Here is a 27,583-nt window from a genome sequence, read left to right on the forward strand (position 1 = left end):
GCCCCCTGCCCCGCCGCGCAGGCGCGCCCGCGCCGCCGTGCACCACGGGGCTCGTAGTCCTGCCCGCCGCCGCCGGGGTCCCGTGGGGGCGCGGAGCCGGGGGCGGCGGGAGGGGGAGGGGGGGGGGCTGCTGCTCCCAGCAGGGCCGGCGGAGGTGAGCGGCCGGCGGGGGCCGCGGTGTGCGGGGCCCGGCCGGCTGCCGGGGGGGCGCGGCGGCACCGCCTGCGGCCGCCATCTTAGCGCCGCGGGGGGCGAGGCGGGAGCGGGAGCGGGAGCGGGGCTGCTGCGGGCAGCGCCTTGCGGAGCCCGTGGCGGAGGGACGGCGGCGGGGCCCCGGGCGCGGGCAGGGCTGTCACCCGCCCGGAGCCCGCGCAGCGCCCTGCCTGCCCGGCCGGGGACGGCACCGGGGCGTCCGGCGTCCGCACAGCTGCGGGGGGGCCGGGGGCCGGGGGCGCCCGCGCGGAGCCCGCTCCTCGGCCCGCAGTTTGGCGAGCACGGCAGCGCGGGTACTGTGGCACGGACGCGCCGCAGGCTGGATAAACAGTTTGGTGTCGGACACTGATTGCGAAGCCGTTTTGGCACGTTTATCGCTTCCCAGCCTCCCGACACCGCCTCTCCTGTTGGAGCACCGGCCCGAGGTCTCGCTGCGTGGCACGCGCTGTCCTTGATGTGTCTCCTTGCAGCCGCTGTTGAGCGTGGTTGTATCTTGGTTCGTTATCTGTAACCGCAGACGAACATCGAATGAGCACATGGAGTTCCAGACGCTGATCCTCAGAGAATCCACGTGTGACAGAAAGCATGGATAATCTCTTGGCTCGGTTCCAGCCTGGCGGAGCCTGCACGTGGCTCTTCCAGGCTGATGTACAAAAGGGTACAGCATTTATTTTGCCAGGGCGTTACATGCGACGTTTTATTTCATTTATATATCTGTGGCAACGATCCTGTCACCTTCTTTCTATGACTGTGCATAGCAGACCATGCCTGGAAAATACTTGGGTTTGGAAATCGACCTGTTAGTGCTGGGATAAACAAAGTTAGGCAGTGGTCACACAAATACACGGACTCGTACCGCCTTGAGTTCAGTTATTTAAGCAAGTGTTCAGCACCGACGTAGGCGGTAGGTCTAGGCCCACCTGGTTAGATTCTGAAAAACAGCCGAATGACAGTACTCAACCAAATAGGACTCCAGTGGCTGCAGCCCACAAGTTAAAAAACTTAGTTTAGAAACAAGGTAAACCAATGTGTTTTCTTGATGAAAGGCAAATACAAGTCTTAAGATGTGCATTAAACTTAAGTAAGATCTGTGTGGCTTTACAGTATTATTACATACATTATACGTGAATTAAAGACAGAGATGTTGCAGACATGTGATGGCCCAGTAGAAGATTAAACACTGACAGTGTAAACAAAGATTGGTGACTTCAGTCTCTCTGCCCAAACCTATTTCCCTCCTATAAAGAAGTGGTGCACAGAACGCACATTTAGGTAATGGCATTGTTGCTTCCTCTTCGTAGAGGAGGATGTTCATTTGAGTTGCTCCTTTAGAGTTCCACCTGAAGCTGTAAAGCATTGCAATCTTCATCCGTTTCATCTTCACACACTGATGTTCTAAGTAATTCTCTCTCCAGTGCCAGTGTTGCAAGCGCAAGGTGAAGATCAGGTGGCATTTCTGTGCTTCGCAGGAACGGGGCTGCCTGGCAGGATGCTTAGAATGAGGGGGCAGATGCCTTGGGTTGAGCCCTGGTGTCTTTAATGGCCTGTGAGCCTTCCTGTGTTGGAGTGAACTGCTGAGGACACCGACAGTCTCACCATTGCTGTATTGATTGGCAATTGGCATTTTGTCAGAAGCCAAGGGATGTGGAAGGGTCCGTGTTCAGTGTGCTCTTACTATTCAGTCCCCTTCTGCAGGACAGTCTATTTATTTACAGATGTATGGACTGGAATTTTTGGCAGTTATCTTTATCAGTGATAATGATAAATTATCTCTCTATTGGCTTAAGCTATCCATTTGCGTCCTGCCTCAGCAATTATGTTTTATGCTTGCAAGTGATTGCTAGAATGCTCACTTTTGAACACACTGGTTCTCTTTCTGTGCAGCACAAAAATAAGCTGTTTTGTGGAAACAGAAATGTTGGGTATTGGTAGGACATTGTGGGCTTACAACGTGTGGTTCTAAGGAAGATTGGCATGGAAAACCAGGATCCTGAGTTCTGATCTTGACTTGCTGGGTGATATTAGGTGAGTTAATTGACCCTTTTAGTGCTTATCACTCGGTAAACCATGAATCACACCTCCTGTGTACAAGGGTGTTTATCAAGATTTTAAGAACATCTTTATGTGAACATTCCCAGTGCCACGTTATGTGGCTGATAAGGTTTATATTTTGCATAATGGATCACCTTGTGATCCTCGATGTTTTTAACTACTGTATTGATTTCCATTTCTAACAGATACAGGCAAAAATATGTCCTTGGCACTTAACATTCCAGTTTAATGCTGTATCACACCCACACCTTGCAGTGCAGTAATATTTAAAAAAAAAACCAACAACAACCCCCAAAACAACAAAACCTCGAAGGAAAAGCAAGGCTGCCGAGCCAACTGACAAATTGACACGTTTTTTTGTTCTGAAAGGATGGATTCTTAGCTGGCCTCTACCATCTTGAGTGCGCGTGAAGGCAAAAAAAATAATCATGGTGTAGTTGCTCGGCTGGGCTTTTAGACTGCTTTGTGGTGGTGATGCAATGACCAAAGTTCAGCCCGGTGGTTTTGTGATCCGACCAGTGTGAGGGAGGTCAGGTTCAGGTTATGGTTTTGGTCTCCTGCTGTGTTTGTTTTCTTCCCCACACACAGAAAGAGAATGTGTTAAGTGTTACAGCTGTTTTCTCCTGCCCACCCTCCCCCTTCTTTTAGGCTCTTCTCCTTTCTACCTGAATTCTCCTGTGGGACTGACAGTTTTTCAGCTTCTCACTTCTTTGTTGCCATTAAGTATTACAATTCCCACAGAGTCTGTAAAATATCCCATGCTCATTTTCACTTTCTTCTAGGAGTTGCTTCCCAGATCCTCTTAATTTGGTTTGAGAATTTGGAATTAGCTGTAACCATCAGGTGAAACAACAATCTTGAATAGACAGCCACCTGCTTAGAAGGTCAGTTGTTAGCTGTAATTAAATGTTGTGTTACGATGCTAGAATATTTTACAAGGTGTAGAACTTGGATAGCCAGCACAGAAACCATCCTGTTTTAGAATGTTGCCAACAACTGCAGATGCGTGTTTACATTGACGCAGATTCTTATTTTTTGTCCTAAGAACATCTTTTTTGCACTTTTCCTGCCACCAGTTCTGTAAGGGCATATAGATTTCTTTTTTTATATAGCTACTGCTACCACCAGTCAAGGAGATAGGTACGAATGCTAGCCAAATGCGATTCAGATGAGAACAAGACTAAAAAGAGAGGAGACAAACATGCCTGTAATATTCGCTGGCTCTCCAGTAATGGCTTACGTAAAAGAAAGCTGGTTATCAGTTATTCATCAGAGAATTTATGTGTCATTTGAAATACAGAGGAGTGCTAGATATAACTGTACTGAAATTAAAAGGCGAATTAGGTTCATACATATACACCAAACTTCAGGCAGATATATGTAACATCAAGACTCCCACCCACCTTTACCACTTCATTACTGACACGCATCCTGTATTCCATTAACCACATCATTCACCCTTCGCTTCACTCTTCATTTGTTGTAGCCTCTCTGTTAAATGCACTATTTCTATATGGAGAGCACACCATTAATGAGTTTTATTGGCAGTTTGCTACTGAACAGCCTAGAGCAGGAGCTGGAGTGACTCAGAGTAGGAAAGGCTGTGCAGCGTGCAACTCCCTGTGCATGAATTTGCAGAGATAACAAGCTTCATTCTGATCCTCTGAGTTTAGCTCCACTGGTTTCATGCTTTCCAGTGGTGCAAATCAGGCCTGTGCTTGATGACTCTGACACCGCCCAGGTTAGGCTGCGGTGAGGACGCTGTGGGTTAGTCACGACCTTATTCCTTCTGAACTCTCTGACTGTCTAGGACCGATCCTGGATGTGAGGAAGAAGGAGTTTACCAGTGTGGTTAGAAACTGCCCTCCCTTCGTGCACTCCCTTCTGGACGTGTGGTTTGCAGGAGGGTACCTCTGGCCAGCGCTGCCTGCCTGCGTGCTGTCGCCCTCGGCCACTGCAGCTGTGGAGCTGCGCGAGGCACTTGCCAGCTGTACGCGGCGGTGACAAAAAATGGAGAGAGTGAGCGGGAGAAATCCCCTGATGGTTGTAGAAAGAGTTATTACTTGAGTTTTCTAAGTTTTTCATCTATCTTTAGTGTTTTCCAACTATATAATCTGGGAAAAATATGACCTTTATGCCTAAAACATAAAAAATATATTCAAGAATAGTGTTGAAGTGTCCATAATCCTGAGTCCTCAGATACAGGCAGGAAAGTAAAAAAAGATTTACTGAGATTTAGTTACTGAGATGAAAGAAACCCACAGCTCAATTTGCAAGTGTAATTCTGGTCCACAAAAAGCTGTGTATTGCCGCTCTTTCTTATTACTGGCATAACTTTCAACATAAAATATCAACAGGAATGCGTATGGATACTTTGTTATGAAGAATGTAATTAGAAATTAATGGGAATCATTGATTAAGCTGGTTAATCTTACAACGTATGGAACACTGTCATTTGGACCATCACTTTTAGTCTTTTAAGTGCCGGCAGAAAAGGCACCGTTAAAGGTGTGGTATGTTTACTTGTGATTTCTTCTCTGCATATCTTTATTTCTGGCTGTATTAAATTTATTTGATATTTTACATAAGTGCATTGAAAACCAGGAAAATGCATAGAAGTCATTTATCATTTTATTGATATAAATTCCTGTTAATTTAAATGCTGACACTACCTGTTGGGAAAGTTGAAACCTGTTTCCTGGGATAGCTGGTACGGAATGAAAGTCATGCTTGGCTGTAGTCCCGCTGCTCTGTTAGCATGCGGGGTTTGTCTGGTTACTGGTGAAGTGGAGGACCTGGGGCCGGTCCTGTTGCCCAGCGGTGAGTGCGGGGTGCTGTGGCCGCACCACCGTTACGCCAGGGAGTAGCCACCCGGTGCTGGCTGCGCTTTTGGCCCTCCGCTGTTGTAGAAACTGCTTCCCTGTAGGTCCTTTGAATTCTGTCACTGCCTGCCAGACCCATGGGGCCCCTCCAGCCTCTGACATCAGTGCCAAACTCCACGTGTTTTTTTTTTCTCTGTTACTTTTTCAGAGAATCCCGAGGGTCCCGTTTGGCCACTCGGTGGAAAACCGGAGGGTGGGAGAAAGCTTGCAAGGTCACCTCTGTTTGGAAGCAGCTCCCTTGGCCCCCAGCCCTCCCCTCAGCAGCTGGCTTTCAAACGGCAAGGGAAGGCGGCGTTGATGCGGCCCAGGGGAAGGGCCCGCTCAGCGTATGAAGACTCAGTGTCCTCGTTGTGGGGCAGCGATGGGGAAGGCTGCTCCCTTGCAGGGAAAGCCTTGCGTTTCTCTCTGCGTGTCTGTTCTCCCGCTGTCGCAGACTTCAGTGCCGTATTTACTTTTGCCTGCCTGGAGCTAGGTGTGGTGTATAAGCACTTTTGTACTAGGGTAGGGTGTGATTCTGCTCTGTTAGAGCCTGAGGGTTGCAAGTAGATAGTTTACTAATTCTGGGGTCCCAGAGGGCACGAGGTGTGGGTCTCCTACTGCTTGTGCTATGCTAAGTAGTGATCACGCACCAACTTTTAGGCAACCTGACTAGCAAGTTCTAAAATAATCCAGCTTATGTGGCTTAAAGAGTTAGTGCTGTGCAGCTGAGTCACTGTAACCTGCTGGGTGCTCGCTCACAGCCTTCCCTCGCTGCCAAAACCACTTTAGCACAGACTACCCTTAAGCTAAGCCATTCCTTTTTGCAGTCACGAGTAAGGACCGCATATGGTCACGCAGGTGATAAGCAGTAGTGCATGAAGCCATAGTAACCTGATTGCCTTTGGTTATATGTGTAAAATACTGTTTTAAGGATCCCTTTTCAACAAGAGAGAATTATTTCATTTTTTAACCATTCGGGATCAAATTTATCCCAGTGGGGATCTATACAGGGTTAATCAATAGTGCTAAATTTAAGAAGGAAAGAATAAGTATCTTTTAAGGAATAGTCAAGGAACATTCTTCTATTTTAAATAAATGATACATTTTTTTCATGGAAAGAGTGTGCAGCAAAAGAAGAAGTGCACAGTAAAATTTAGTGGGTATTTAGTGGGACAGAGAAATTTCTTTCAGTGTTTTCAGGTGCTTGTAGTGTTTAGGTTAATTGGTACATCCAGTAAAATCCTTCTTTGTCCTATAGGTAAAGGGTCTGTATTAAACTTGTGGCTTCCACAAGGAGGAGGAAAATTTTATGCAAGTGTTTGAACACGAGAGGTGGACTGAGGGAAGCAGAAGGAAAAGGCCAGGACCCGCAGGACTCCTACAGCCACCCATGCGGCGGTATTGATCTCTCTTAAAGTTGTGGTTTTCAACCAGGATTTGACTTAATTCCAAGACAAAAGTATGAAAATACAAGAACATGAATTAGAAAATGTTGGCAATTGGTTAGTAGAGGAAAATGGTGAGGCAGAAGAAGGAAGGAAGGGATGTCAGTGTGAGTGAGATGTCAGTGTATGAGGTCAGAGAGGCAGCATGCAGAGGTGAGTTGGTATTTGAACGTGCAGGGAACGAGGCAAGGAGGGGACGGTTTGGTTCCATGACATGCAGTTGCGGGATCAACAACTGTTAAAGGGCACATATAAAGGCATTTGGAAAATCAGTGCTATGTGTAGGCTAGGTTTTGAAGTGTGGATTGAAATGATATAAAAAATTTCAGTTTCTTTAAAAAGGAAGGACGTAATTTTAATGGTATGTTTGAGGACACAGTGAAAAGTCACAAGCTGGGAAATAACAAATGCTTATCAAAGCTAGAAACGTGACCTTTGCTAGTTGTGCTCTAGTACTGCCGGTGTTTAGAGGACCACATGCTCGTTTTCAGTTAGAATAATACGCTTGTCAGTAGATGCCACTTCTGCACTATGCTATAGTGTTCATAGGTCTCTCTTCAGATGATTGAGGAAAAAACCCCAAAGTTATGAAGGTATAAAGGAAAATTAGCTCAGATATTTTACTTGCACATTTCACAGCATGGTTGCAAAAGTGTGGCAGATTTTTCTTGGAAAATTAGGATGCATTCCAGCAGAAATTGATGCAGACACTCAGCTTTTTCCTGAAAAAGAGCTTTCACTGTTCCTCATAGCTAAGTATTTAGAGCTTGCAGGACAGGGCCTAAAAAGCCACGCATCCTTCTGGTTTTTTTTGTTGGGTGGGGTTTTTTTTCCCCTCCAGGAAAACAAAACTCTCCATGTTTCCATGTTAAAATGACTGGAAATTGAACTTCGGGGGATCTAGCATGTGATTACTTTTTTTAGACAGGATTTTCTTCGTAGCTGAATAGGACTGAGTCTTTTTTTTCTCCCAAACCAGATGGTAAGTGATTCAGTACTTTTAGCAGTAGAAAAATGATTTGTTTTCTTTCCTCAGTAGTTGGTGTGAATGTACTTTTCTTTACCTATTTACATATTATGTAAACACACTTTACCAGCATTTATGTATATAGTTTATAGTCCTAATCCTGCAGACAGCCCTGTATAGGCAAGGCTTTGCACACAGAAGGAGCTGACATTGCTTACAGAGAGCTGTTCGCATGGAACTCGTGGCAGGGTTGTGACTGTATTTTTATGTATGCAGTCACATTTATGACACTGTATGAGGATGCCAACAGAACCGTAAGTCCACAAAACAGCTGAGTAACTTTGGGCACTTTTTTCACCTAAGTCTCTGGGGATGCCTTTGATCTGTTCTGCTGTCTTCCTGTGGTAGGCTGTAGTCCTTTTGAGTTAAAGCTAAAAGCTTCATCCTTGTTGCAGTGTTGGGGTGAGTTCATCCTGGTGTACAGGGGGAGTGAGGGCCTCATTCGTGTGACCTTTTGGACTTGTACTGATGCTACTAGGGAGACTTCGGAAAGGTTTCCAGTAATGGTGAGAAATATTTGAGAGAATATTAATAAAAAAATTCTTTCCCATGTGTACCTGATATCTCGATCTTACCTGCATCTATGTTTGTGTGTGTATGGTATTAAAACCAAATGCTACATGCACCACTGCTCCTTGTTTTGTGCTAAATAAAACATACATGTAAACCATGTATTTACACCGTGTCAGCATATGGGTATTTGAGGCAGAACGGAAGGATCTGAAGCTGATAGTGGACTGCATTGTAGGGAAACAGTATGTTACAGTGTCCAGCCACTGATTCCTTATACAAGAAGGTGCAGGCGAGCTTGCCCAAGTGCCCTTACAGTTGTCCTTGCCCAGCAGTTAAGAACTGTTTTGTACATCTGATGTGCTTTTACCCTAGTTTGTCTGAGAATTACAACGCTGAATGCATGGAGCCATACTGCAGCTTTACTAAGATGATAATACTCCACTTAAAAAATAATGGCCAGTTTCTGTGTTTACAAATGTGGCTGTACACAGTTGGAACGGGACTGTCTGATTCTGTTCTGGGTTTTCGCCTCATCTACGTACGCTTAGCTGAGTCGCTGCGGGTTCGCCCACAGAGGAGCTGGCCACTTGTCTTGTTTTCCAGGTTTACCAGAGAGTCGAAACCCGGATCTTGACATCTCCCACTTGAAAAATGTGACAATCTTCTGCTTCCGTGAGTTCTAGTAGCGGAAAAACCCCCACATGAATTAGTGTCAGAAATACTGTGCTGTGGCATGTCAAGTTTTTCCTCTCAATTAAATTGTTCAGTGGAAGGGTGGCAGAAGAGGGCCCTTGAAACGAGCACTTTTTTGACATGGATCAGTAGGCAAGCTGGGGTGATTCACGGTGCCTTGTATTTGTGGAATAAATGACTTTTCTCTTTATGCAAGGGGAATTGTTTCGGGTGAGTGTGCCTCTCAGGCTATGTGGCTGTTGATGTGGTCACGCAAGGCGGCAGAATACTGTCGGCAGGACACACAATCCTGCGGGATGCTGCTGCGTGGGGTAGCGTGTGGATCACGACTGGGGTCAGGCTGCCTGCTGGGAAGAGCGAGAGCTTGTTTGGCCAGCGGGCTCTGTGTGTTCCGTACCGAGAGCCGTGCCTCTGGACATACCTCATCATGGTTGCAAACGCTCACATTTGGTAACTGGGAATTGCTTTTTTACATCACCAGAAACAAAAGCACAAAGCAATGGTTATGAACTGTAAACACTGTATCTGTACAAGAGCTGAACGGTGACTCCGAACCCAGCTCTTGCAGGCATGCAGGGACAGCAGGATTAAGATTTCTGTTATCTTAGACTGTTGCTGTGCATGCTCGTGCTCATTGTAATTGCCTCCTGACTGGCAGCAGAGTGCTTGCTTCCCAGTGCCGCAGCTCCTGGTGCCCCCTGGCACCATGCTGCCTGTCCCTCACCAGCCGGGTGTTGCACCGGGAATGACACCGTGTGACAGTGGCTGTGACACGTATAGCGAATGAAGGCGGTCCAGCAGAAGTTAAACCAGGTGATCTGTCAGTCAGGGAGAATAAGCAAAACGTGCCCTCAGTGCAGAGGGCTCTGAAGAAACAGGGTTGGAGACCAGTTACCTGTTACCTCCTGTGAGCTCCAGGGAGTAAATAGTGTGGAGAAAACTTGGCTCAAAGCTTTTAGGACTAAGGAATTGCCGGAAGCTCTAGGTTACTTAGGACATAAGCACGCATTTATAAGCACTGGAAGTACTGAAGAGAGTTTCTTCTGGTTTCAGTTAATAACAGGGCATGTTGTGTACGGTTTGTTTGCTTGGTTGGTTCATTTTATTGTGTGTAAATACACTGTAGAAACAATTTTGTCTTTGTTCAGTGTTACTCAGCTGGCGTGCTTCTTGTAAATCTAATGAATTAAGGGGAGTAAGTAACCTGCTCTGGTCTGTCCATTTAAAGTAAAGGCCCGCGAGGGATATGGTGGGACTGCAGAGGAGTGAGAAGGATGGTGAGCAGAGGAGGCAGTGTGTGCAGCAGAACAGAAAGCTCCAGGCCACGTGTGCTGCGGGCACGGCAGCACACCGGTGATGCAAGTTGTCTTGGTGAAAAAGGAGTTCTGCTCTTCCATGTGTGGTATGAAACTCAAGCTCCGCTGAGCTTGGTGGAAATGACGTGGTTTTGCACTAGGGCAAGTGAGAGCAGAATCTGGCCAACTGTTAGTGGCTTTTTATATTTGGGCCTGAAATAAAGTGGCTGTGTATGCAAATAATTGTGCAAGTGTGACTCCTAAGCGGCTTATAAAGGGAGAATTCAGTATTTAATTGTAGGAAATACAAACTGTTTGGCACCAATTTCCTGGTTTGGCTGAGCTGTACTTGACCTGTGACAGAGAGAGCAAAGGTGATTTCAAGTCCTGGGATCCAAGGGGCCAGTGTGTAATGTAACTCAAGGCAGAGTCAGCGCATAGGCTGCTTTGTAACTATAGATGCTTATTCTGTGTACAAAACCAGTTGATTCATTCTCTTTTGTTTCCATTATCTCATCTCAATCTTTATGTGTGAATCTGAGCTATTTTACTTCAAGGGGGTGGCATATAACTAGAATTAAAAAAAAAGGATGTAAAAACAAGAAGTTTGTTGTTTTGATATAAAGATGTTCTGATGTAACCAAAATGATCAAACTGGTTAAATGTGTGCAGCATCTGAAAACTGTGAGAAGCCTAACAAGTTGAAAATAACCTTTCTTCTGTTCTGTGTCCTGCATTTCTTGCAATATTTTGACCCATGCCTTGGAACAAGGATAGTTTATCCCTTGGAATATAAAAGAGACTATTGGAAGCAATCACGTTGCTGTAGCTTAACACAATGTCACTCCTCAGCTGTGCTTCAGGAACCAGCTGAACTTCAGGAACTCTGCTCTCATGCCCTGTGGTGAAATGATACCTGTTGGGAGCTGTGGTAATCTCACCACAGGTTATCAGCTGTCCTTATGCCTAGAAATGTGGCCATCCCATTCAAACTCCTGAGAGCAGGGGATATTTTTCCTGAGGCCAAGATTTAAAAATGCTTTCGCTTTTCAGAAAACCTTCAGAATTTGACAAAGTAAATGTTACTTTGCAAGCTTCCCCCCACCCCCCTTCTATGATGTAAAAGTATAGTGCAAGTGTGGGTTGTGTGGAGAGGCATCGGATTTTGTTGGGACATAAGCGTGAGCCTAGAGCTGATGGGGTAGGTTTGAAAATACTTCCTGGCAAAAGTAGCACTGGCTGAGCATCAGAAGCTCGCATCCAGTTGACATCACTGGAAGATGCACATGCAATGTAAAGTACGATGTGGACTTTAAGCTTCTGTTCCTGTGGTATGTGAGATTTTATACTACACAGAAGAGTTGGACCATTCACTTTTCTGGGTAACTGATATAAACCAGGTATCTGTGACCTCTTCCAGTCTGCTGTCTCTGGGGTGCGCCTCCATGACTTTAACGGAGTCCCACATACACACAACAAGGATAGTGTGTCTGGCTGAAGGAAGGGGCGTTTCCATGTTCTGTGGCTGACTGAGTTCCCCTATGATCACGTCTGATGTACAGGAACACTGAAACCATGTCAAGAATACGGTCTCTCTCATAGAGGCCCAACCACACAGAGAAGTCATGCAACCAAGTTCCCTGTTGGTGTGTGTCTCCTCCCTTTGACTATCTGTCCTTTTAGATGCAGGGTGTCTGGGACAGGCGCTGTCGGTCAGCGTGCCAGAGCCTGCGGGCACTGCTGGAATAGAGGGAGCAGCTTTCCTTCCGCTCTGCTGCTTGGGTGTGACTGAGGGCTGAGCTGGAAAGCTGCTGGGTGGCTGGCTTCCTTTTCTAGGTGGACCCAGCGAAGCAGGTGGATTGCCTGAGGAGTCCTGCATTGCTCTGGCTGGCACCAAGTGTGGCTGGATACCTCAGAATTCCCAGAGCTGCTCAGCTCTAAGCCCTGTCTATGCATCTACAGCACCAGGAACGTCTCCAGGGAACGGAGGTTACTAGATTGGAGGATGTGAGTTACATTAAAAGGCCAGTCCCTGGGGGTTTAGGAGTGATAGCAGAATAAATACTTATAACTTGCTTTCATGTTACATGGCATGGGACTTGTTCTTCCTTGCAGATGACCTCTCCAGTGCTGCTCTGTGATAGCTCCTAAAGCCTTGATTTGACACTACCCTCTGGTGTGCTGTGGGCCAGCAGATCTGCACAGCAGCAGGCCCACCAGTCTTCCTGCAGAGAGTTAAAGGATTTTTGGAGAAGCTGAGTGATTAAAAAACCTGCCACTCTCTTCTCTGGCAGTTCCCTGCGTTCAAAGTGTCCCTCCCTCATCTCTGGCATAGCTGGGCAGCAGGCTGGGGAGGCAAGAAGCACTGGTTTTATTGTCGTTCAGATGCTCGGGGCTGGTGATGTTAGGTGCTGTAAGTGTAGATTTTTTGAGAGGAGAGTTGTAGAGGAGGGAGAAGCATCGCTATGAAGTGAACTGGAGGTGTAGTACTTTGACATCTTGGCACACAGGGCTGGCTGAGGAGAAAGGAGTAAGTTTAACCGAAAGAAAATCCTCTTAATCTGGGTGATGTCAGTTTGTCAGTTTGGTAGCTATGCAGCTGCAAGCCTGCTGCTGCCTGCTTTGCAAGGGGCAGACCATTAATTACAAGGCATGCAGAGTGCAGCACACTTAGGGCTCTGTGGTGCTGACAAGCTGATACCGCCCAGAATAACTGCAGAGAGCATGGTCATGTCCAACACGAGGTACATTTTAAGAACTGAAAAAACCCTGTTACCCACTGTGTCACTCTTGAAGACAACGTGGCGCACACACATGCTGAAACCTAAACCTCCCTTGCTTTCTGCTCCCCAGTAGCTTCATACACGTATTCAGCTTCTCCTTAGTGTGAGCCCCAAGGCGAGTATCAGTGCAGCACAGGGGTCGGAAGTGCTTTGGGGTTCCCTGGGCCAGCTGGATGTGCAGCAGTCCTGTGCCTTTTGACCTGCGAAGCACTGGAGCACTTGGGTAACGTCGCTGGGCAGGGCAGAGGGGTGGAGCAGGCATACTGTGTATATGCAGTGTATATGCAGTGTATATGCAGTGTACATGCAGTGTATACTGTGTGTACACAGTGTATGGATACCTGGCAAGGCTGAGAACCCATTTTGGGGTGCGGAGGCAATATTGTGGGTCAAAGAATGTGGGACAGAGTTAGGTAAGAGGATGTGAGAGCACGCTTGGTATTTGGCTGCTAAGCAGGAGGCAAGAAAGGATTTTACTGTTTGTGGCTGGAGGGATGGATCAGGTTGAGAAGAATCTGGTTGGGCTGTGGTGTAATTGTACAACATATCCAGAATTTGCAATTTATCCCAGACTAGACTGGAAACGTTCTGGTATTTTTCTGTAGTGCTTACAAGCATCTGATAGTGACCGTGCTGGGCACCTAACTCGCTGCCCAGAGCACTGACAATTTGTCCCCTCTTGTTTGTCTGCCCACACCTGCAGATTTAATACTTCTTTCTTTTTTGGAGAATAGAGCCCTTTCCTGTCCTGTCCTGTCTCTTGTGCCATTCTCAGGGAGACGTGGTGCAATGATAGCACTTCCTAGTGAGGGGCTGGTGAATCACTTTGTTGGTGTTCATGAATCTCTTTTTGCTACCAGTTTCTGCACTGGTCTTAATATAATTTCCAAAAGCAAAAGTAATTTCAGGGCCTTTTCTTTTCGTTAAAGAGACAATACTGAAATTACCTCATTGCATACTGTACCCAAGCTCCCAGTGCGCTGCAGAAGAGCTCTTCCAAATCTATTTGTGTAGCTGAAGGTATTGCCACCTATCCAATTGATCCAAGTGCAGAGCTTGCTTGCAGCAGGGCAGGGAGAGGGAGCACATACGTTTGTCTCACAGGCTTTGATGGGTAGTCCAATAACTTAGCTTAAAGTTTAAAGCTGTGCTGTGGGTCTGATAACCTCTTGCACGGGAGCAGAAGTGCTCTGAGCTGTCATGGCTAGGTGTGCAAAGGCTCATCTGCTAGTAGAGATCCTCCAATATTTTATTGCCTGCCTAGGAAATGTAACTGGTTGTTCACCTCCATCAGCTTTGCACCTCAAGTGGTGTAATGAAGGCAGGAAGCAGGAGTAAGTAGGTCCTTCAGAATTTCCTTGTCCAAGGGAAGAACAGATGGCAGGCTGTGTGGTTGTATCAAGTCAATGTCAAAGGTCTTTAACATGCATCCTCTTATGCATTGGCACAGAGCTCTTTCCTGGGGAAAAAGGAGTTGCACGTGGTGTGAATATGATCTTGTGAAGGTAAAGGCACTTGTGGTTTATTCTTGGCAAAGCCTGAGGCTGCTTTAAAGTCATCTTTATGACAGCACTAATATTCTGGCAACCACAGGGTCAGGGCATTGCGTGAGAAGCACAGAGGTACCTTTGCATGTTACCTGGTTCGATGGGCCAAGTGTCCCTCCGTCACAGAGATCCAACCCGTTTCTCCAACAAAGCACAGCACGAGGTCTGGCAAGCCCACCGCTGCCCTCAGAGGGTATTTCCCCATTGTTTTGTCTTGACTGTTACGCCTTTCCCTTTCCCTGCAATGCATCGCTTGGTGCCGGCTGGTATTTGTAACATGTTCAGTAGAATTTTAAAATGAAACTTCTTTGGAGGAGGTCAGCGTGCCGTGTGGGACATGGCCTGTGTGTGGGCAGCATCTGACAGATTCCTGTCACTGTTACCCAACAGCCTTGTCAGAAACGACAGCACCTGCCTGTGGGCTGCACTAGCACAGCGATACCAGCCAAAATGGGAAGCGTTAGCAGTGCTGTTTGCCCCAAGTGTTCGTAGTCCCTCCCCGCTATGAGAGGCACAATGTAATTGTCTGGATGGATAGTTACATGTGTTAGGATAGTGATACCAGATACCATTCAGTTCTGAGCAGTCGGAGTGTAATGATTATAACAGAAAAGCAGCACAGAAGGTTGCTTTAGAGTTTTTTAGTTATCAGTGACTTTTCTACACACAGGCAGGTAAGGAGGTAACCTATTGTAAAAGATGTCTCATTCCAGAATTAGTGCCAAAGATCAGATCTTCCTGATCCATTGCTGGGAAGGGAAGCTCTGTTCTCGCGTTTACCGTGTGCCTACGTGCTGGGGATTTTTCTGTTTAATTTCTCTGTGATGGATGAAATCACTTGAAATCTGTTTTTTATATCACAAGGTTATTTGACTTTTTCTGCCTATGCTGCAGCCATTAGTGCATGTCACGTATGTTATTAGCACTCCATAGCAGTATGCTGGTTTGTGCCTAGTAGCGATTCTCAAAATAGCCATTGCTTCACCCTCTCTCTAAGTTTGTGTGCGTCCAAGCCACTGAATTTTCCATGTGGTCCACTGTCAGCCTCCCATTGTAAATTATCTGCCCTTGTAATCCACAGCCTAATTTCTCTTACTCAGTTCAGTGGAACTACTGACCATTGTGTTTAGCAAATCAGGTTGGTGTTTTGAATTTTAAATGAGAATTTCCTAGTTGCATGATTTATACTTACTTTGTAAGTTTTGTAAGGCTGTTTGGTTCCCTGCTGCCCTGATCTCAAATCTGTGACCTTGGAAATCAGTGGATTTGAACGTAACTATTTTTTCATTTGCAGTCCCCAGAGGATTGTAATTACACTGTTGCCTTGTGACTGTGCTGAATTAAGAATCAGAGCCCAGCTGAAATTCCCAGACCAAAGGATATAATGGCTACTAGTAAACTTGGTGCATTTTTTATGCTTTTTTTCTAAACAATATTTTTTTGCGTTGCATATCGTCAGCATTTTTGGAGGGAAGAAAAATTATTTCTTAGGTACCTATCAAAATTTAAGAAAATGGTGGGTCCTCTTCCCCCTTATGTGCACACCTTCTCCTTCCATATGTTTTAGTGTTCCGATCATCTCTTTCCATTGTAACAGGAAAACATTTTATAGACAAGGGAAGGAAAAATCCAACAAGTTTGCTCTGCCTGTAGGAGCTCTCAGTCTAAGTATGGCAAAATCAGCAAATATGAAATGTAGGCCAATAGTTAAGGACAAGAAGATAGTGAAGTTACAGATACTAAATAAAGACAGGATGAGATTGTTCAAAGAGGCAGGAGGAAGGACACAGGATACTTGGCAAGAGAGACCTAATGGTATGGGTCAGCTTTACTACGATTGAATCTGAGTGTTATCCCAGATTATGGAGTTACAGCATCCAAAGCCCTCCCAGGGAGACAGATCTTAGCCCAGAGGGCAGCATGGGATAAGGCTAAAAGCATAGAGAAGAAAAGGAGACACACGAACAAAAGGAATAAGAAGAGTGGAGGGAGTGAGAAAGTGAGCAGGGAGGAAGAAAAGCAAAGGGCTGGGAGCAGCCTGGGGTCAGACTGTGTAAACACAAACTGCGGTCTTGAGCAAAGTCAAAGGGAGTTTTCTCAAAAATAACAGTGCTGTCAAGCCCAACACAAGAAGTTGAATTTTACCTGCAAGTAGACTTACGGCAGTTCTGCTCTGTGTTAGGTCTGCATTTGGAATTTCAAGTTTTGTTTTGCTTCTGGAGTCCTCAGTCTTGCATAGTCCCATTATGACAGTGGTGGGCAATGCAGGTTTTAGCGAGAATGAGTTCCTGTCCTTGGGCAGCTGCACCGCTCATGTGCATTTTTAGCAAAGACTGTCCGCAGGGTGCAGGTTAGCTGGTGGAGCTAACAGCAGCAACTTTTTGGAAAGCAGCACTGAACTTGCCACAGGCACAACCCAGCAGCATTTTCCTGAGCCAGGCACTGGGACTGTGTGTGGAAAGCTCTGTTTGATGAAATCTGGGGCAGCTGAAGGGCAGACAGGCTATTCTAGTGCTTGCCTGTCTGCTGGAAAAGGTGAAGGTGTACCTGTGCAACATGGGGAAATACCGGTGCACGCCGAGACTTCCCTAAGAGCTCTGATTAGAAGATGCAAATGTGAAGCTTTAAAAAATTTAATTTATCAACAGAAGGAAAACTAGTAATGAGCTGAACAACTTTCACGTTTCTATCTTTCACCTTTCTAGATACTTTAGCAGCTGAAGATTTAAAATTAATCTAGATGATGTTGGGGCAATCTAACAGCCTCATTAATTTGAGGCTGTTAAAGTCTTCTTGAACAATCTGTGGTACTCTTTGGGAGGAGGAGTGTCTTCAAATTAGTTTAACCTTCACTTTATTATTGTTACTGGTTGAATTAATTGCTGTCTTTATCAGGGATCACAAACCCTCCACAAATCTGATTGTATTGACTTATATGTTTTCATTTCTTGAAAGGTGAAGATGTATAAAAAAATAAAGGAACTTTGGTGGCAGTTTGTTAGAGTAAGGAATCAAAACTGTATTTTCAGCACATCTTAGTAATATACGTGAATCTGTAGAACATATCTGAAATTTATATGTGTTTGCTCTTGTTCCACTTGTCTTCTCCTCTCTCTTCCCAATCATTGTTTCAAAAATGTCAGAGGAACCACAACTGAGCATATCTCCTGTTCCCACCTGTGCTTTGGGATGCAAAATAATGATGTTAGCACACAGAGACCTTGACTTCCTCTTGGATGCATCTGAACGATTTTACTAGGGAGTCCGCTGTGCCTGTGATCAGTCTGAAAGCAGCTGATGGTGGGCATCACCACAGTATGGTACTGGGCTGCTGATCAATTTTGTGTCTTTCAGGAGACTTGAAAAACGAGATTCATCAGGCATCACTCTCTTAAACCACAGCCTCACCATGAGAACATTAGGGCAGCCACGACTGTGCAAAGTATCTTCACCAGCAATCTCTTGCTCTCTGACAAATCTTTTGTCCTTGAAGGTAACTGTGGGTGGTCTTCCTTTGTCTAATTTCTGTAAATTCAGTGTATCACTTTCTAGTTATGCAGCTGATACTCGTGTTTATATGAATGGCTATTTAAAAAAGGAAAGATTAGATGTTTGTTGTTTCATTTCAACATAAATCAAACTTTGTACTCACATAGCAATTCTAATTTAGCCCCAGGAATAGCTTTAGTATTGCTAAGTGTCTGGAGAGTATTGACTACAGAGACATGATTTTAAGCAGGCTATAATAGTTTCTACAGCTGTTAACAGTTCGCAGAAGAAAGGCAGTATTATTCATCGGTGTTTAAAATGTGCATGACTTGCATTGCACAGAAGTCAGATTGGGAGAATGTCAGAATTTTTTTTTCTGAAATTCTGCCAGGAAACTCTTCAATAACTGGAGAAATTCTTTTCACTGGTGAAATCAACATGCAGCACATTGTGTTATTATAATTGCTTATAGCTCACCATGAAAGTTGTCTTTGTATGCGTGGATGTACGGCTTGTACTGTTTTGTTTTTATTTATTCTGCATTCTTTATTATAATGTTCTTTCCTTTTTTCCAGACCAGAAAGATTGTTATTGAGCCTTCCACAAAGCTGAAATAATGCTGTGTGTTAAAAAAATGTTAACAATTTGAAGAAGTTATAAAAATTTATAAGTTGACTGAATACTTTGGAAATTTCTGCATATTTTAATATAAATAGGTAATGCAAATGTTTGTTCTTTGCATTTAGAGGTGGGTCTCTGTTTTCTAAAGGTCTTGTATATAAATTTGATTCTTACAATTACATGAGAACAAACCCAGTATTTTTTCAGATTGTGTAATAGGAAAAATGTATTCGCAAAAGACACATAACATACATGGTTATTTCTGAATGTCATGTAGCCATGAGATTTAACATAAATAGTATCAGTTGTTTGAATGACTTCATTAAGTGCGTTAGGGGACTGCCTGTTGCAGACAGATGAGGTCCTTCCATTCAGTTCCATGGGTCCTGGGTTGGCCCACAAAGGAAAAGACTGCTGCAGCAAACTGAGAAATAAGAGGAGATGATTGCTCTATAGATAGCATGAAGTTCCAGATTGCACTGGTAGAACTTGCATAGAAATTCAGTCACACAAAATCAAAGAAATCGCAGAAGACGAAGGAGTTTTTAATTTCAGATGAATTTGGTGTTAGCGATGAGTTCGAGCTTTATTCATAACTGAAATTATAAAACAGAACAAGAGAGTCCAAAATAAAGAAAGGAAGAGTAGAAACAGGTGAAAGGGAAGAGGTAAGCGACAGAATACTGGCAGGGGAGCAAGGACCTAAATGATGACAGGCAGTTTTAACAAAGAGTAGTCCAAAATGGTAACAGTTCAAATCCACTGGAGGTGCTGGTTGGGTGAATATCTGAAAAGACAGGTATCAGGCTGCTTTCTTGGGGGGGTGGAGCGGAGCAATGTGAGTTTTGGATGGTTATGCAGAGTGGAAAGGGCTTGTTACATTTCCCTGAAGGAGAATGAATGCTGATACTCCAAGACAACTTCTACACAAGCAAGTAAAGCAGCAACTAGGAGTGGACCTGGTGAGTTGCAGCTCTAGCAAGGCCCCCTGGACTGCACGCTGTGTGCAGCTGCTGTGCATTGCCTGTGCTGCCGGGGCACCTCTTCCAGCTTAGTTTTGTCTGAGAGGGATCTGGTCTGTGATGCAAAGCAAAGCATGGTAAGTGGGGCATTTGAGGGGGCTGACTTCAGAAGCACACTGCTAAACCAAACTTGAAAACTAATGTAAATGCACCCTGCCAGACTGTAGGGTGGGAGTGGTGACATGGGACAGGGCAGAGGGAATACTCAGCATGCGCTTGTTCATGTTACAGATGCTGGCAGCATGTGGAGCTGACAGCAGTGAAAGCTCAGAGGAGTACAGCACATGAAGAGGTCACCGGGAGCTGTAGTGCAGGGTAAGCCCTCCAGGAAAGAGAAAGGGAGAATGATTGATGCAATGCCGTGTAGGTATGTTTCAAAAAGTAAAAAAGATAGAGTTCCCTTAACATACATCTTAAAAGGAAGACCGTGGGATGGTTTTGTCCAATGAAACAATATTATTCAGTAAGGTAGTTCCCTCCAGAAGGGACAAAAATGGCTTTTAGACATATGCAAGGTGACCGTGAAGTTAGCTCAAGCTTTTCGTTGTCTGCCTTCTCTTCAGAGTAAAGAACACCTCGGGAAAGTTAGTGCCTATCTTAAGGTTACTGTAATCTAGTATTTCAGAATGGATTCCCTCCTGATGAAATTGCCCATGAAATTTTGATAGGGCTGGAAGCACTTTGTAACACCAGCTGCATTAAGAAGTGTGCAAAACTAATGCACAAGAGGCCCAGGTTTTTGATGCGCACTTTTTATAGATCTTTTTCTCAGGACATCCTGGAACGTGCTTTGCTTTGTTGAAAGGCTTCCTTGGTCGTTGTGACCAGTGCTATGAATTAACATTGCTGCTAGCAAGCGGTTTGCTCTGTAGGAAGCTGCTTATAGTTTTCAAAGACTGCTTTCTAGATGGAATCACCATGGTAAATGAACCCTTTAGAACTTACACTCACAAAACTGAATTCAGTTCGAGAAACTGTTGATTCTTCAGTCTTTTGTGAGTCACTTCCACTGTAACATTCTCTGGAATCATTCATTTTTGAGTGTTAAAAATGACTGGTTGGTAATGGGGAGTTATCATAGATTCCACGCTCCTTGTCAGTGTGCCACTTCATACAGTATTTATTCTCACAGACCCTGTTATATAAAAGTACCATTTTACAGAGCGGAGGCACAGGGAGAATAAATGATGTAGATAAGTCTGTGTAAGGAAATATGTTGCAGAACCCATCTGGGGCTTCCTCAGCTTACAATGTTTGGCCACTGGACCAGCTCCCCTCTTGTCGTGCAGCAGTTACATTCCTCTCGTGCTGTGGCTCTTGGTCAGCCAAAAGGCTGCTGCAGATAGAGCGATGGGGTGAGTCTGAATGCTTTCTGGAAGCTGGTAAGATTCTTAACTTTAGTGACAGGATTATGCCAAATAACATGATGATTAGCTGAGACAAATGTGTTTAGTACCCAAGCATAGCACGTTTATGTATGCCAGTACTTTGAAAACAAGGAATGCCAAAGGTGCACAGTTATTGTCAAGAACTGTTACCCTTGCTACAAGCAATGGGCATGCACAACAGTTTGGCTTTTGACTTTGCTAAAATGATTTGCTAGTAAGATTTTGGCTTGTGAGAGACAATGAAATGCACGAGCAGAACACAAACAGCTTTACTAGATCTTGACAGCAGTTGTGAAGATAAATTCTAACAACGTGTAGGATTCTCCAGGCCTCTTTCAAAATGACTGTGTTGCCTTGCTAAATACGCTGATTGTTGCAGGTCTTTGTCCAAGAACAGTTGGCCTTAATTGCTTCTGAGCAGTATTTCCTTGGCAGCTCTCAGATAACAAAAGGCAATCCAGAGAAGTCTGAATGAATCTCTACTTAGAAACTGGCCACGTTCAATCTGTAAAGTATGTAGAATTTAGTAATTAGATTTTTTTTTCCTGAGTAAAAGCCGAAGAGGGCAGTAGGTGCAGGATGTGGAGGGAAGAAGCAGTGCCATGACCCTACAGCATTTCTGCATGTTGAGTCAGGGAGTGACATTTAAACAATTCTCACTGCACCCAATATGAAAAACTATGATGCAGATCAAATTGCTGGCCCTGCTCAGAGAGAGATGAGGAGGAAAAAGGTCAAGGCATCTATCTACAGGTAGCCTTTCCTGTGTTTCAGATGTCAGGGGAGCTTACCAGCAAGCCAAAATACCTTTTCCCCCCTTCTCTTTACATTTTTCTTTCTTTGAGGGAATGAATGGCTCCGGACTTTCCATCTTTAGAGCTGGTGGTTTCCACGCCGCAGTGATTCAGCCAGCATGAACTCTTGACCAAATCCTAGTTTGTTTCCTGGTTTTGTTTTTCTAAAATATTTTACATTTAGCAGGGCATAAAATCTATGTATTGTCGCTACTATGTGATGGTGTTAAGAAGGAGAGCTGCACTCTTTTTACTGGTTAGCTCTCAAAGAGCAGTTCTCTGTGCTTCTGAAAATGTTGCAACTGAAACAACTGGAAAGAACTCACTGAATTTTGACTAAAATTAAGACCGAATACTTACATGCTCCTGGCTCTTTGATGCTGTGTGTTTATGTGGAATTTCCTTTGAGGTTTAATAAAGTCTGATTTTTATTTGAGAAATATGCCCTGCCTGAAATGTTCTAAGGTTTAATCAATGTGTTATTGCATAGGAAACTCATATACATTTGTTTAGTTGCTAGATAAATAGATTAGTATTGACAATGATTTTAGGGGATAGTAGGTTGTTAAATTAATGTGAAGGGCCTTGTTCCTTTGCCTCGGTGGATGTATTTTGATGACTGTGTTCTCTGGGGTGCCCTTTCTGGGGAATATGCTGGTGGTTATCCCTGTTATCATCTAAGTGGTAGGCTCAGTAAGGACTTAGAGTAGCTTGGCTCTGGAGTTTTAAATACCACGAGAGAGATGCTAGACAGGAAATCTATAGCCTGGGAGTGCTACAAACAAAAGAAATTATACCCTGAAAATTAAAAACATAAAATGCTCTTTCAAAAGTCCATACATTTATATAGGTACATTACCCCAAATGATGCATCATACAAGTAAACAAAATATTGCTGTCATAGGTTTGAGACCAAAGATGGAAACCTATTACAGCTTACCTCTGTGAAAACACAGCATTACTCCCTTCACACCCTGTGTCTTCTTGTTGTTCAGCAGAAATACTGGTATGTACAGATTCATTTCAGAGTCCCCTTCATGCAGTGACCTCCATTGTCTGCTTTCTATTTTACACTACTTTCCTATATCTCCATAATTTTCTCCTTGTACTCCAGTAACTTGTTGGCCATCTCAGATTCTGCATGGGTTGCCTGAGGCTGTGGGCTGAGGTACTTTAGCTGCGTGGGGCCATCCTTCTTTTCAAATACCAGTACTTTTTAAATGGTACAGGGCATCCAAAATGCAGGACATAGTTGTGTGAGTATGCTAGTGACATTACATTGACTAACAAATATTCAGGTTACCAATTATTCAGAAGTGTCTGAACTAAATTTGTTTCTGCAGTGGAAGTTCAGCTTTGTTTTGCATATGTGCAATATGACAAGGTTTCATAACATGATCACGTAGAGGGTTTTTGTACTTTCTAGCCTTGAGTAGAGCTCTGAGTACGGAGCTAATGCAGCCATTGCTACATGCATTGTGTGTAGATTGAAGAGTGGCTCTCTGCTCACATCCACATGGCACTAATACTGTGTCATCTTGGTCTTGCATGACATTGAGTCAGGTCAGAGCAGACATTTTGCACGTGGAGCCCATAGGGGAGCAGGTAAGCGTCCTTGCTGCTGTGGTTTTGGAATCATTGATGGTAGATTGCATTGCTGAAGTCAGTGATACAAGATCAATGTAACGTCTATAATCACCTCTGGAACCTCAGATTTTCACATTTCAAAATGTAAAACACAACCACCTTTTTGCACTCAATTTTCTAATGCGGCTGGCCCAGTTTGAATGTCTTGTTTTGGAGTGGGAAGCAAGCGCTGTCTGTATGTGGAGGATACTGTATGGTATCCCATACTCAAATATATTGTTTTCTTCCTGAACAGGGCAGGATGAAAAGGGAAGATAAATTATTTCAGCTAAGTGAATAATTCACACAGAAGACTTTTTCCACACTACCCAACCTTCTCTTCTACTTGCATCATGTTGGTGATGCAATTGCTGTTCTCTGCTATTTATGTACCTTTCAAAATTTCTATTACTTTTTTTACTCTGTGGATTGATATGAAACAGTGTTTTGTGAGCTATCATTAATCCTGGTGTTGGCTTAGTGGGGTTTGGGTGCTCTTACTGTGTTGTTGGTGCTTTCTGTTTGGATGAAAGCACAGACACTTCCAAAATAAATGCTGCTAAGCTGATAGAAACCAGTTTCCCTGAAGATTGTTCTGTGAAGCTGAAACACTGGCTTTCTTTAAGTGCATTTGCTGGTACAACTCAATTGCACACATGTTTGCAGATGGTACAAAGAAGAGTGGCAGAAAGAAAGCTCAAGGTAATGGAGTGGAGGAAATGGTCTGCAGTATAGTCTTAAAGGGTGCTGAGCTCTTTCTGTGCTCAGAGATGCTGATTGTGCAGAATCTTCATGTGCATCAAAGGTGAAACTTATACTTAGGCAAGTGCTGGAAGGATCACTGCTCTGTGACCTGCGTCTCTCAGATATTTTTTTCAGTCTTGTACCTGTTAGCAAGTGGTTCCTGTTCTTTAGACTGCTGTTACCTCCTCCAACAGATAACGACGGTATGGAATACTGTCGTGTATGTGATGACTGTTCACTGTGGCTAGTTTCTTCTGGTGATGTCAAAAGTTATTTTATGCCTTTTTGCTTCCCTCACTGATTTTAGGGTTCAAACTTCTAATTGTTAACTGAGTGTCTTTTTCATGCTTTGCAAAATCAGGGATTTCATTGAAGGAGAGTGTTCCAAGCTGCTCTTGAGAAACCTCATGTTTGCATCAGGTGACAGAGAATATTAGTAAATCGACTTCTTGAAAAGGAACCTTCAGGATACCATGCTGTCACTGTGTTAGAGTGGTAAGGCCACAGGCGGAACCCAGCTGACACTGCTGCAGTGAGTGCCTGAGCCAGCACAGCAGAACAGCACAGGCAGCTGTTACAGCAGTGCAAGGTCCCAGATTAGCCAAGGCATAAATGCTTTGCTCTATTACAGTCTCACTGCAGCTTCCAGGGAGACAGCATGGGCCTCATGTGGTTCAAGGCGCCCATGCTAGACCAAAGCGCCCAGCCTGAGGACTCTGGTGAAGCTGCGACCATACTAGCTGCTTCCTCTGTCTCCCGCTGAAGGCCTCTGGCTTCCCATTCGGCTGCATGTAAAAACCTCTTTCAGCCAAGAAAGTGTGAGTAATCTCACCCAGCTTCTTGGCATTTGTTGGCAGAGAGTTAACCTTATGTTTCTGAAGGAGGTTTCAAAGGGCATCCATTAACCCAAGGGTCCAGTTGCTTTAGGGAATGGGTGAGGCGTGGATGGATAGGACATGGTTAGGTTGGTTTGGAGGCAAGGAACTGGTAGGAGGAGACACCTCTGCACCAGGGCAGTGTTACTGCTCCCCCTGAGGGTCAGGGGAAAGTAGGTAAGGAGGACATAGACCTGCAGATGTGGAACTAGAATGGGGAAGGGAAGAGGCAGGGGCCAAGGTATGGAAATCTGGCATGAAGCTGGGCCAGGGCCAGGGGGGTTGAAGGTGTTTCTTGAAGTGGAGGGATGTTGAGTGAGATGATTGGAGGGGGCTTCAGAAGCCAATGCTGGAAAGAAAGGCACCATGCACTTGCAGGACTACAATAAAATATATATACTATCTAGTACCTGCTTGCCCTTGCAAGCAATAAAGAGATTCCTGTGTGGGTCTGCAGTTTTGAAAACATCTATTTATTTTGTCTGCCTCCATGATTAGGAGGCTAATTTAGGGCTTATCTACTTGGGGAAATCCCTGAAAAATAGGCTAGGGTATGAATTTACAGCCTACTTAAAGACCCAGCAGCAAATGCAGTGTAAATTCACACTTCAGCTTACTTCACAGGAACTCCCCCGCAGAAACAAACCCTCAGAGTCACCTCTGTACCTCAGTCTGGTGCTAAAAGTGAGTGCAAGCTTTGCAAAATGTGGGCCTCCAATTCCATTTTTATAGCTGGGTTTTTCTGTCTCGTGGGGCTTTTTGCAGCTGCTGTAAATCACTGTCACTTTGCTGATGCTGGAGAAGTTGAACCACTTTACACCACTCAGGATCTGACCCTTTGCCTCAAGTAACCTTTTATTATCAATTGGCCAGAGGGTATTTTCCTTTTTACTGGCTTCATTATTAAGCTTGTTCATTCACTCCCACTACTGCTGATGTCTTTTTTTTTTGTTTTTTTCTTTTTTTTTTTTCCCTGTGAATTTTGTGTTGTGTCTTTCCTCCCATGTAATTTCCTAATAGTGAACTAGTGACAGAGTGGGCTGCTGGTATTTCATCTTGTGGCTGGAGAGGTCAGGCTGTTTCTGATACAGACAAACACTCCATTACAGTAAACTCACAGAAAATTTCCTTTTCAACCTGAAAGGAGAAGGAAACAGACTCTCCACCAGTGGGTTTTCAAGAATTATTTCTCTGAGCTGAACTTGCACTAAAGGACAGTTTGGTAATGTTTTGTGTAAAGGAAGGGGGGAAAGAAAAAAAAAAAAAAAAAAAAGAGGAAGACGTACTATTTCTTCTTTCTCTTTTTGCTGAGATTTGGCTCAAGTCTTGGCTCCTTATCAGATTAGAGTCCTGCAGTGAAAATGCCAACCCTTTGCACTGTGTGTTATTGAAGAAATGATTGTTGCTGATGTCCAGCTAAAAAAGCATAAAGTTTTAAAACTATACAGTTCTCTGTCTGCTTCTGGTATTTAGAAAAACTCACTTCTTGGCAGGAAGAACTCAGTAGTAAGGCAAATACATAGTGCAGTATGTTTCTTGCTGTACTCTAGGGCAAGACTGAAAACACTGTCCCTCTCTACTTGATGGCAGTTTCATTTAGATTTATTAGACTGCTCCGGAGTACATACAGGAGTCTAATCCTGCAGTCCGTGGTGAGGTTGTATGTACCCAGTATGGCAATGTTCCCTGTGCATGGAATAGTTCGACATAAAATGTGTGCTGTGCTTCTGAGGGGAGAAGCAAATGTAACAGAGTATTGTCGTACTCTTCGCTACTTGGACTTAGCTAAGTTGCCCTTTATTAGAATGACACGAATAAGATTAATCTAAGCATTGAGGGAGTTTCAAGATAATAAATATTTATGTCTCAAACTTGACATAGTATCATAAATCAATAATTTTTGAAGAGATTTAATTCTTCTTTCTGCCTAATTACTTGATTTGTGGCACCAGTTTGCTTTAATTTGTTTCTGTGGTAACTTGAATAATTTTATGCTTCTCCCTTCTACAGAAAATTCAGTATTGATTTGCCAATTTCCTCTTTAAATACAGTCAAAAATCCTGTTTGCTAAATTAAGTAACCAATAACATAGAGTGAAACACACTGCATTGCATTGCCTGAGCTCTGTAATTTGTTGACTTTGACATGTGCTGTCAATTATTAAAATACAAGTATATATTAAATATATAATGTTTTCTTTTCCCTACCATTCTGGTATTATGCCTATATGAAAAATTAGGTTAAAGGGTAGTTAAAAATTGGTTAATTTCAGTGTGGGACTGACCATATTGTCAGTTGAGAAGTGTTATTTAAAAGACGACTTTCTAGTTGAAGCTGTTCTATTACTTGAATGAACGTTGCAAGGTCAAATGTGGACCAAGTGAAAGGAAAGTCATTTGACATCTTTGCACACATTTGTGCTACGTGTAAATCGTGAATGTTCTTCTCCCATCTTTCATACACTGATTTTTATTATTTATGAAATACTTGCAGGGAAGAGACAGTGTCCTCCTGCTACTCTTGGTTTGTGGTGTGCACCATGTGCAGAACTTGCTCTAGAGAGCCTGGCTAGTTTATAAGCCTCGGAAATAGCAT

The 27,583-nt window shown here is 44.1% G+C and overlaps 1 long non-coding RNA gene across 1 annotated transcript; it reads left to right on the forward strand.

The window, feature by feature from the left end:
• Positions 1-11,801: 11,801 nt before the first annotated feature.
• Positions 11,802-24,347, forward strand: LOC114018175 (uncharacterized). Its single transcript, XR_003563599.2, has 6 exons — positions 11,802-17,922; positions 18,494-18,634; positions 19,432-19,638; positions 19,793-19,876; positions 22,648-22,749; positions 23,626-24,347. It is a non-coding gene; the product is annotated as an uncharacterized LOC114018175 (long non-coding RNA).
• Positions 24,348-27,583: the final 3,236 nt, after the last annotated feature.

This window comes from Falco cherrug, chromosome 9 (assembly GCF_023634085.1).
Source record: "Falco cherrug isolate bFalChe1 chromosome 9, bFalChe1.pri, whole genome shotgun sequence".
Classification (NCBI taxonomy): domain Eukaryota; kingdom Metazoa; phylum Chordata; class Aves; order Falconiformes; family Falconidae; genus Falco; species Falco cherrug.